At 42.9% G+C, this 8,934-nt stretch overlaps 2 pseudogenes; both read right to left on the bottom strand.

Moving 5' to 3' along the window:
- Positions 1–4,397: 4,397 nt before the first annotated feature.
- Positions 4,398–6,585, bottom strand: LOC139027852 (protocadherin gamma-A1-like; annotated as a pseudogene).
- Positions 6,586–7,432: 847 nt separating this feature from the next.
- The window catches only part of LOC139027851 (protocadherin beta-7-like), a 2,286-nt pseudogene continuing 784 nt past the window's right edge, over positions 7,433–8,934 (bottom strand).

Genomic DNA, 8,934 nt, shown 5'->3' with positions numbered 1-8,934 from the left:
CAGGAAGCTTCAGCACGTGTACAATTACGAGGTGTGCAGGACGACTGACTCCAGAAAGAGTGCGTCAGTTCGCCAGACCCTGTAGTCAGAACGTACTGATAATGGACCCCAGTTCTACAGGGACGATCAGCGGATGCAGAGAAAAGAACATCCTGGATGAACCAGACTCCCCAATAGAGGTCTGTTATATTTGAGTTATTATTTTTCCCCAATACCAGTTTTCTAATGTGTATCCTATGTCTAAATGTGTTGTGCGATTTTGTTTGAAGTTGAATCCGTCAAAAATGCTCTTCATTCCCCAATAAGTGGTTATTTCAGCACCAAGGCCATGGACAGCAACACTTTCAAATAGGCTCTATTTCAATAGGTAGCCTGTAGCTTCCTATATTAACATAATATCACGGACGTGTCTTTCATAAGACGTTCTTTCTCCACATCCCTCAGATATATTGATTTTGCCTTGCATTTGTTATTCATTCATGAGGCTATGTGTGTTGATATAGCATCATAGTGCTGTATTTGATCCCACGGACAATCAAACCATCTCAAATATGGTGGAATATTTCTCGTTTTCTGTAGTTCAKTCCATTCAACWCAGAGGGACGCTGTTAGTCAGTGTGTTGCAGTTTTAKATTTACAGCAGTACCTCCCCCRTCATCTCGATGTCTTAGAGAGGGAAAGAGCCGCACGCAGAGCTGGCAGTCCGGGTTACAGAGAACATTAAGCACGGAACGAGCTGCGATTCTTTTGTTCCAGAGATACGGATTATTGGCGGAAGATTGTGTTATTTTCTGGATTTACGTGAAACGGAATATTGCAAATTGCTTAACGGACCTTTACGGTATTTGTGATTTAATTGTGCAGTGAGAAATGTCGGACAGAACAATGACACGGCAAGTAYTGTTGTTTATCTCGGTCCTCTCTCTCAGTTCAGTKCACGGGCAGGTCAGTTACTCTATTCCGGAGGAAATGGCGAAAGGCTCTTTAGTCGGTAACATAGCGCAGGATTTGGGTTTAGATATCAAAAGACTGAAGTCGGGTAGAGCTCGTATACACGTTGGAARCAGCGCAGAATACATCGAGCTGAATAAAGAAAGGGGAGTTCTCCTTATCAAAGAGAGAATAGACCGTGAAGCGCTCTGCGAACAGACGACGCCTTGTGCTTTACACTTTCAAATTATTATGGAGAACCCAATAGAATTYTATCGAATCACAATTGAGATCATCGATATCAATGATAATGCTCCCGTTTTCCAAAAGGATTCAATGAAATTCGAAATAAGCGAATCAGCTGTGACCGGAGCTAAATTTGTACTAGAAAGAGCTTTTGATTCTGATATAGGAATAAATGGACTTCAAAGCTACTCCCTTAAYCCAACTGATCATTTCCTTCTGAAATTACATGGGCAAGATGATGGAAGTAAAAAGGTAGAGATGGTTTTGCAGAAGCCTCTCGACCGAGAGAAAAGGGAGCAGATATCGTTAGTCTTAACTGCCCTCGATGGAGGTGAGCCTACGATGTCTGGAACAGTGCAGATACACGTCACAGTCTTGGATGTAAACGACAACGCTCCTGTTTTTACACAGGCAATATATAAGGCGAGTGTTGTCGAGAACTCAAAGAGGGGTACATTATTAACTACAGTTCGTGCAACTGATATAGACAATGGATTAAACGGTTTAGTCACTTACTCAATATCAAGTAGCAAAGTTGGTATTTTGGACTTATTTCAAATTAGCGAGAGTAATGGAGAGGTGCRTTTGATAGGCAAGGTCGACTATGAAACAGCTAAACATTACCARATTGACATAGAAGCAAAAGATCAAGGCGGTCTKTCAGATTCCAGTAAATTAGTAGTGGACATTGTAGACGTTAACGACAACAACCCTTTGATTGACATGATGTCAACTTCTAAATCAATAGCAGAAAATTCCCCTTCCATACAACCAGTCATCATTATCAACTTTCAAAATTCAGCACCGCCTCGACGATGTTTGATATAGAATATGTCACTTTTCCGTATGAATCTGATCAGCATCAGTCGCGCTTACTGTAGCTACAATGGTGGCCTTTAGGCGCATTCTCTGTACACTAGCTTGTAAACGGCTTGGGGAACAGACAGGTGCATTATCATTGGCGTCTAGTACAGTGATGATTATCCGCATTGTTCCTGATAGCTGAGGCTCTCCTCCGTCTACTGCTGTTAAAAATCAGCGATATCTGCTCCTGTTTCTCTCGGTCTAGAGGCGTCTGCAAAACCATTTCCACATTTTTACTACCGTCAGGTAAAATGTGTGATTTTAAAATGAAATTATCGGTTGGTTTTAGGGTATAGCTCTGCAGGTCATTCAACCACAACGTCATTATCAACTGCTCTATCCAAAACGAACCTAGCTCCGGGCTGTGATGACTCACTTATTTCGAATTTCATTTCATTCTTTTTGAAACCCGGTGAATTATCATTGATGTCTGTGATCTCAATCGTTATGCTGTAAAATTCCAATGGGTTTTCAAGTATAATTTGATGGTGTAAAGGCGCATGGCGTCGTCTCTCCACACAAGCTTCACGGTCTATTCTTTCCTTGATAAAGAGCACTCCCTTTCTTATTCAGCTCGATGTATTCTGCGCTGTCTCCAGTATAAATATGAGCTTTACCTGATTTCAGTCGTTTTATATCCAAACCACAAATCCTGCGCTATGTTACCGACTAAAGAGCCTTTCGCCATTTCCTCTGGAATGGAGTAACTGACCTGCCCGTTCACTGAACTGAGAGAGAGGACCAGATAAACAACAGTACTTGCCGTGTCATTGTTCTGTTCGACATATCCTTTTCACAATTAAACCATAAACACCATATAATCCGTTAAACATTTGCAGTATTCCGTTAAAAGTAAGTTCAGAAAATAACACAATTCTCTGCCAATATCCGTCTCACTGGAACAAAGAATCCAAGATCGTAGTCTCCTTGCTCAGTGTTCTCTGTAACCGGACCGTGCGCTCTGCGTGCGGCTCTCTCTTTCTCTTAATATATCGAGATGACGGGGAAGTACTGCTGCAAATCTGCTCTAAAACTGCAACACACTAACCAACAGCGTCCCTCTGAGTTCAATCCACTGAACTACAGATTGCCTTAACAATAAACGCACCGCAACATATGTATATGAGTGTCACGCCCTGACCTTAGATATCTCTGTTTTTCTATATATTTTGGTTAGGTCAGGGTGGGACTAGGGTGGGTACGCTAGTTGTGTATGTCTAGGGTTTTTGTATGTCTATGGGTGTTGTATGTCTAGGGGTTTTGTATGTCTATGTTGGCCTGATATGGTTCCCAATCAGAGACAGCTGTTTCGTTGTCTCTGATTGGGGATCATATTTAGGTTGCCATTTTCCTCGTTTGTGTCGTGGGATCTTGTCTACATTGAGTTGCCTGAGTGCATACCAGTAGCTTCACGTTTCGTTTGTTCTTATTTATTTATTTATTTTGGTTTGTTTGGTGAGTTTTGATTTATTAAATATGTGGAACTCTACCCACGCTGCGCCTTGGTCTCATCCTTACGACGATCGTGACACATGAGAAGGTTTGAGTATCCGAAGGATAAATACAGAATACTATTAGGTGAAATCAACACATATAGGTCAATGTATGATGACAATGTAAACCCAATATGTCAGGGGTGTGGGCAAAGAATGTATAACGAAAAGCACGTTGCGTGAAACTAGACTACTGTGGTAGACAACAAAGCAACCATTTGAAATTCACCTCTTCGCAAAGAAACTCTGTCCATGAATGAGGCTTCTGAAATGGCCACATATCAGTGGAACGAAGAGCACTTCTGACAGACTCGATTGCAAATAAAATGTAGACATTTAGGGAAAATGTAATGACTAAAAAAATACAGATTTCTATTGGGGAATCTTGCGGAGGCCCACATCGTGCGCCTTTACGCGGAACTGGAAATCCTTGATCTGTTTATAGTCAAAAGTATAGTCTATCAAGTTTAACCCAACCCAGTCATGTGACCTGTCATTACACATGAACAACTGTAAACATAGAGCCCAGAGGATGTGGACATGCAATCTCCAACAAGATACACGTTGCTGAAACGACAGAATAGAAAACCGGATGTATGGACGCTAGTGTGCTTTCTATAAAATACACATGACTGATATAGATTTAGGAATTGCATTCTTATAACAGCGAACTATCCATGTCAGTTGTGATGAATTTACAACATCAGTGGAATGAATAGCATTTACTGTCATGGACAGTTTCCAAATTAAAAGACTCGATTGTAAACAGTTAAACACGATTAAAACAATAAATTAGCACATACAAATATAGCTTTGAGGGAAATTAATTATTTAAATTTAACAGACCTCCAATTGCGGTCTGGTTCATCCAGGATGTTTTTCACTCTGCATCCGCTGCATCGTCCCTGTAGAACTGGGGTCCATTATCAGTACGTTCTGACTACAGGGTCTGGCGAACTGACAGTCACTCTTTCTGGAGTCAGTGTCCTGCACACCTCGTAATTGTACACGTGCTGTAGAGTTCCTGTCCCAAAGTGTCTGCGTAACGCGGTGGATAATACGGAATAACCGGAGGTTGGAATGATAGAGGACGCGAGACTGTCTCCATCTGTATATTTTCACTGATATAATCCACTAAACACGTGATGAACAGAATGAGACTACAGCCAAAGCCAAGACTAAGTAAAAAGTCAGGTTGTCATTGTACTCCTTGTCGTGCGTAAAGTCAGTGAACTCCGAGAGCACTTCAGGGAAGCTGTCCGCCACCGCCACGTTAACATTGACTGTAGCGGAACGAGAGGGCTGCCCGTTGTCCTCCACTACAACAGTGAGCCTTTGTTTCACAGCATCTTTTCATTGACTTGGCGTATAGTTCTTATTTCACCATTCTGTGAACCCACTTCAAACAGCGCTCTGTCTGTCGCTTTCTGCAGTTTGTACGAGAGCCAGGCATTCTGCCCAGAGTCCACATCAACAGCCACCACTTTAGTAACAAGATAGCCCACATCTGCTGAACGAGGCACCATTTCAGCCACCAGAGAGCTGCTAGTCTGGACTGGATACAGAACCTGAGGCGCGTTGTCGTTCTGGTCCTGGATCATTATTTTCACAGTCACATTGCTACTGAGAGGAGGGAGCTCCATCCTGTGCTTTTACGCGGAACTGGAAATCCTTGATCTGCTCGTAGTCAAAAGAGCGCACTAGATGTATGACTCCACTATCAGCACTAACGGACACATATGAGGAGACGGGCACTCCGTTAACCGATGAGTCCTCCAGTATGTAAGAAACACGGGCATTCTGGTTCCAGTCATCGTCTCTGGCTTTCACTGTGAATATAGAGAGGCCCGGTGTGTTGTTTTCTATAATGTAGGCCTCATATGAGCTCCTCTCAAAGACAGGCGCGTTGTCATTCACATCTGTATGTGTAATGTGGAGAGTGACGCTGCTGGAGAGCGAGGGCACGCCCTCATCAGAGCACGTCACACTGATGTATACTCAGAGGCTCTCTCTCGGTCCAAATCATGTCTGTTACTAGGCTATAGAAGCCGTTAGATGTAGATTGAATGGTGAAAGGAATGTTTTCACTTAAACACAATTCACCACTCCGTTATTTTCAGAGTCTGGGTCGTGGACACTCATTACAGCGTATAATCGTATGAGAAGGGGAATTTTCTGCTATTGATTTAGAAGTTGACATCATGTCAATCAAAGGGTTGTTGTCGTTAACGTCTACAATGTCCACTACTAATTTACTAGAATCTGAAAGACCGCCTTGATCTTTTGCTTCTATGTCAATCTGGTAATGTTTAGCTGTTTCATAGTCGACCTTGCCTATCAAACGCACTTCGCCATTGCTTTCATCTATTTCAAATAGATCCAAAATACCATCGATACTACATTGATATTGAGTAAGTGACTAAACCGTTTGACCATTGTCTATATCAGTTGCACGAACTGTAGTTAATAATGTACCCCTCTGTGAATTTTCCACCAAACTGGCCTTATATATTGCCTGCGTAAAAACCGGAGCGTTGTCGTTTGCATCCAAGACTGTGACGTGTACCTGCACTGTTCCAGACATCTAGGCTCACCTCCATCGAGGGCAGTTAAGACTAACGATATCTGCTCCTGTTTCTCTCGGTCGAGGGGCTTCTGCAAAACCATCTCTACCTTTTTACTTCCATCAGCCTGACTTGTAATTTTAAATAAAATGTCGGTTGGATTAAGGGAGTAGCTTTGGAGTCCATTTGCTCCTATATCAGAATCAAAAGCTCTTTCCAAGACAAATTTAGCTCCGATCACAGCTGATTCACTTATTTCGAATTTCATTGCATTTTTTTTGAAACAGGAGCATTATCATTGATATCGATGATCTCAATTGTGACTCGATAAAATTCTATTGGGTTCTCCATAATAATCTGAAAATGTAGTGCGCAAGGCGTCGTCTGTCTGCAGAGCGCTTCACGGTCTATTCTCTCTTTGATAAGGAGAACTCCCCTTTCTTTATTCAGCTCGATGTATTCTGCGCTGTTTCCAACGTGAATACGAGCATTACTGATTCAGTCGTTTATATCCAAACCCAATCCTGCGCCATGTTACCGACTAAAGAGCCTTTCGCCATTTCCTCTGGAATGGAGTAACTGACCTGCCCGTGCACTGAACTGAGAGAGAGGACCGAGATAAACAACAGTATCTGCCGTGTCATTGTTCTGTCCGACATGTTCCCTTCACCATTAAACCACAACCACCATGCAATCCGTTAGCAATTTAAATATTCTGTAAATTATAATCCAGAAAACACAATAATGTCTTCCAATAATCCTTATCGCTGGAACAAAAGAATCGCAGCTGGTGTCTCGTGCTTAGTGTTCTCTATAACCCGGACGGTGCGCTCTGCGTGCGACTCTTTTCTCTCTAATATATCGAGATGACGGGGGAGGTACTGCTGCAAATCTGCTCTAAAACTGCCACACACTGCTGACCAACAGCGTCCCTCTGAGTTCAATGCACTGAACTACAGCTATTCTTAAGAAAGAAACAATTCTAAAATGTTTGGGAAGGTTTGAGTCTCCAAAAAAGAATGTACAGCCCAATCATGTTTTACCCAACCAGTCATGTGGGCTATATTAACACATGAACAACTGTAAACATAGATACCACAGGATGTGGACAAGTAATCTCAAACAAGATAAACGTTTCTGAAACTATAGGTACATCACAACCGGAAACGACTTTAGAAAACCGGATGTATGGTAGCGTGGTTTTTATACAATTACACAATTAGTTATATAGTTTATGAAATGAATTCTTATTATATCAAATGTTTGCATGTCTTGACAACGGTGAAGACGTCAATACAATTCACCGTTTCCTATGTCAAAGGTCCCTCTTTGCGAAGCACCGCTGTCCATCTCAGTGGTGCTGAATTGGCCACATCAGGGGAATGAACAGCATTTCTGTCCACGGAAAGCTTCCAAATGTAAAGACTCGATTTAAAAACAGTTAAAGACGATTATAAAAATGCATTACACACAAAAATACAGCTGTAGGGGAAAATTCATTATTTAAATATAACAGACCTCCAATGGCGAGTCTGGTTCATCCTGGTTGTTCTGTTCACTCTGCATCCGCTGCATCGTCCCTGTAGAGCTGGGGTCCATTATCAGTACGTTCTGACTACAGGGTCTGGTGAACTGACAGTCACTCTTTCTGAGTCAGTCGTCCTGCACACCTCGTAATTGTACACGTGCTGTAGAGTTCCTGTCCCCAAAGTGTCTGCGTAACGCGGTGGATAATACGGAATAACCGGGAGGTTGGAATGATAGAGGACACGAGACTGTCTCCATCTGTATATTTTCACTGATATAATAACAACTAAACATGTGATGAACAGAAATGAGACTACAGCCAAAGCAGGACTAAGTAAAAAGTCAGGTTGTCATTGTACTCCTTGTCGTGCGTAAAGTCAGTGAACTCCGAGAGCACTTCAGGAAAGCTGTCCGCCACCGCCACATTAACATTGACTGTAGCTGAACGAGAGGCTGCCCGTTGTCCTCCACTACAACAGTGAGCCTTTGTTTCACAGCATCTTATCATTGACTTGGCGTATAGTTCTTATTTCTCCATTCTGTAAGCCCACTTCAAACAGCGCCCTGTCTGTCGCTTTCTGCAGTTTATACGAGAGCCAGGCATTCTGTCCAGAGTCACATCAACAGCCACCACTTTAGTCACAAGATAGCCAACATCTGCTGAACGGGGCACCATTTCAGCCACCAGAGAGCTGCTAGTCTGGACTGGATACAGAACCTGAGGCGCATTGTCGTTCTGCTCTGGATCATTATTTTCACAGTCACATTGCTACTGAGAGGAGGGGAGCCTCCATCCTGCGCTTTTACACGGAACTGGAAATCCTTGATGTGCTCGTAGTCAAAAGACGCCACTGCATGGATGACTCCGCTATCAGCACTAACGACACATATGAGGAGACGGGCACTCCGTTAACCGAGGAGTCCTCCAGTATGTAAGAAACACGGGCATTCTGGTTCCAGTCAGCGTCTCTGGCTTTCACTGTGAATATAGAGAGGCCCGGTGTGTTGTTTTCTATAATGTAGGCCTCATATGAGCTCCTCTCAAAGACAGGCGCGTTGTCATTCACATCTGATATCTGTAAGGTGAGAGTGACGCTGCTGGAGAGCGAGGGCACGCCCTCATCAGAGCACGTCACACTGATGTTATACTCAGAGGCTCTCTCTCGGTCCAAATCAATGTCTGTTACTAGGCTAAGAAGCCGTTCGATGTAGATTGATGGTGAAAGGAATGTTTCACTTAAAACACAATTCACCACTCCGTTATTATCAGAGTCTGGGTCGTGGACACTCATTACAGCGATAATGTATGA

This window comes from Salvelinus sp. IW2-2015, linkage group LG6.1, assembly GCF_002910315.2.
Source record: "Salvelinus sp. IW2-2015 linkage group LG6.1, ASM291031v2, whole genome shotgun sequence".
Classification (NCBI taxonomy): domain Eukaryota; kingdom Metazoa; phylum Chordata; class Actinopteri; order Salmoniformes; family Salmonidae; genus Salvelinus; species Salvelinus sp. IW2-2015.
This window is presented reverse-complemented; position numbering and strand designations above follow the sequence as displayed.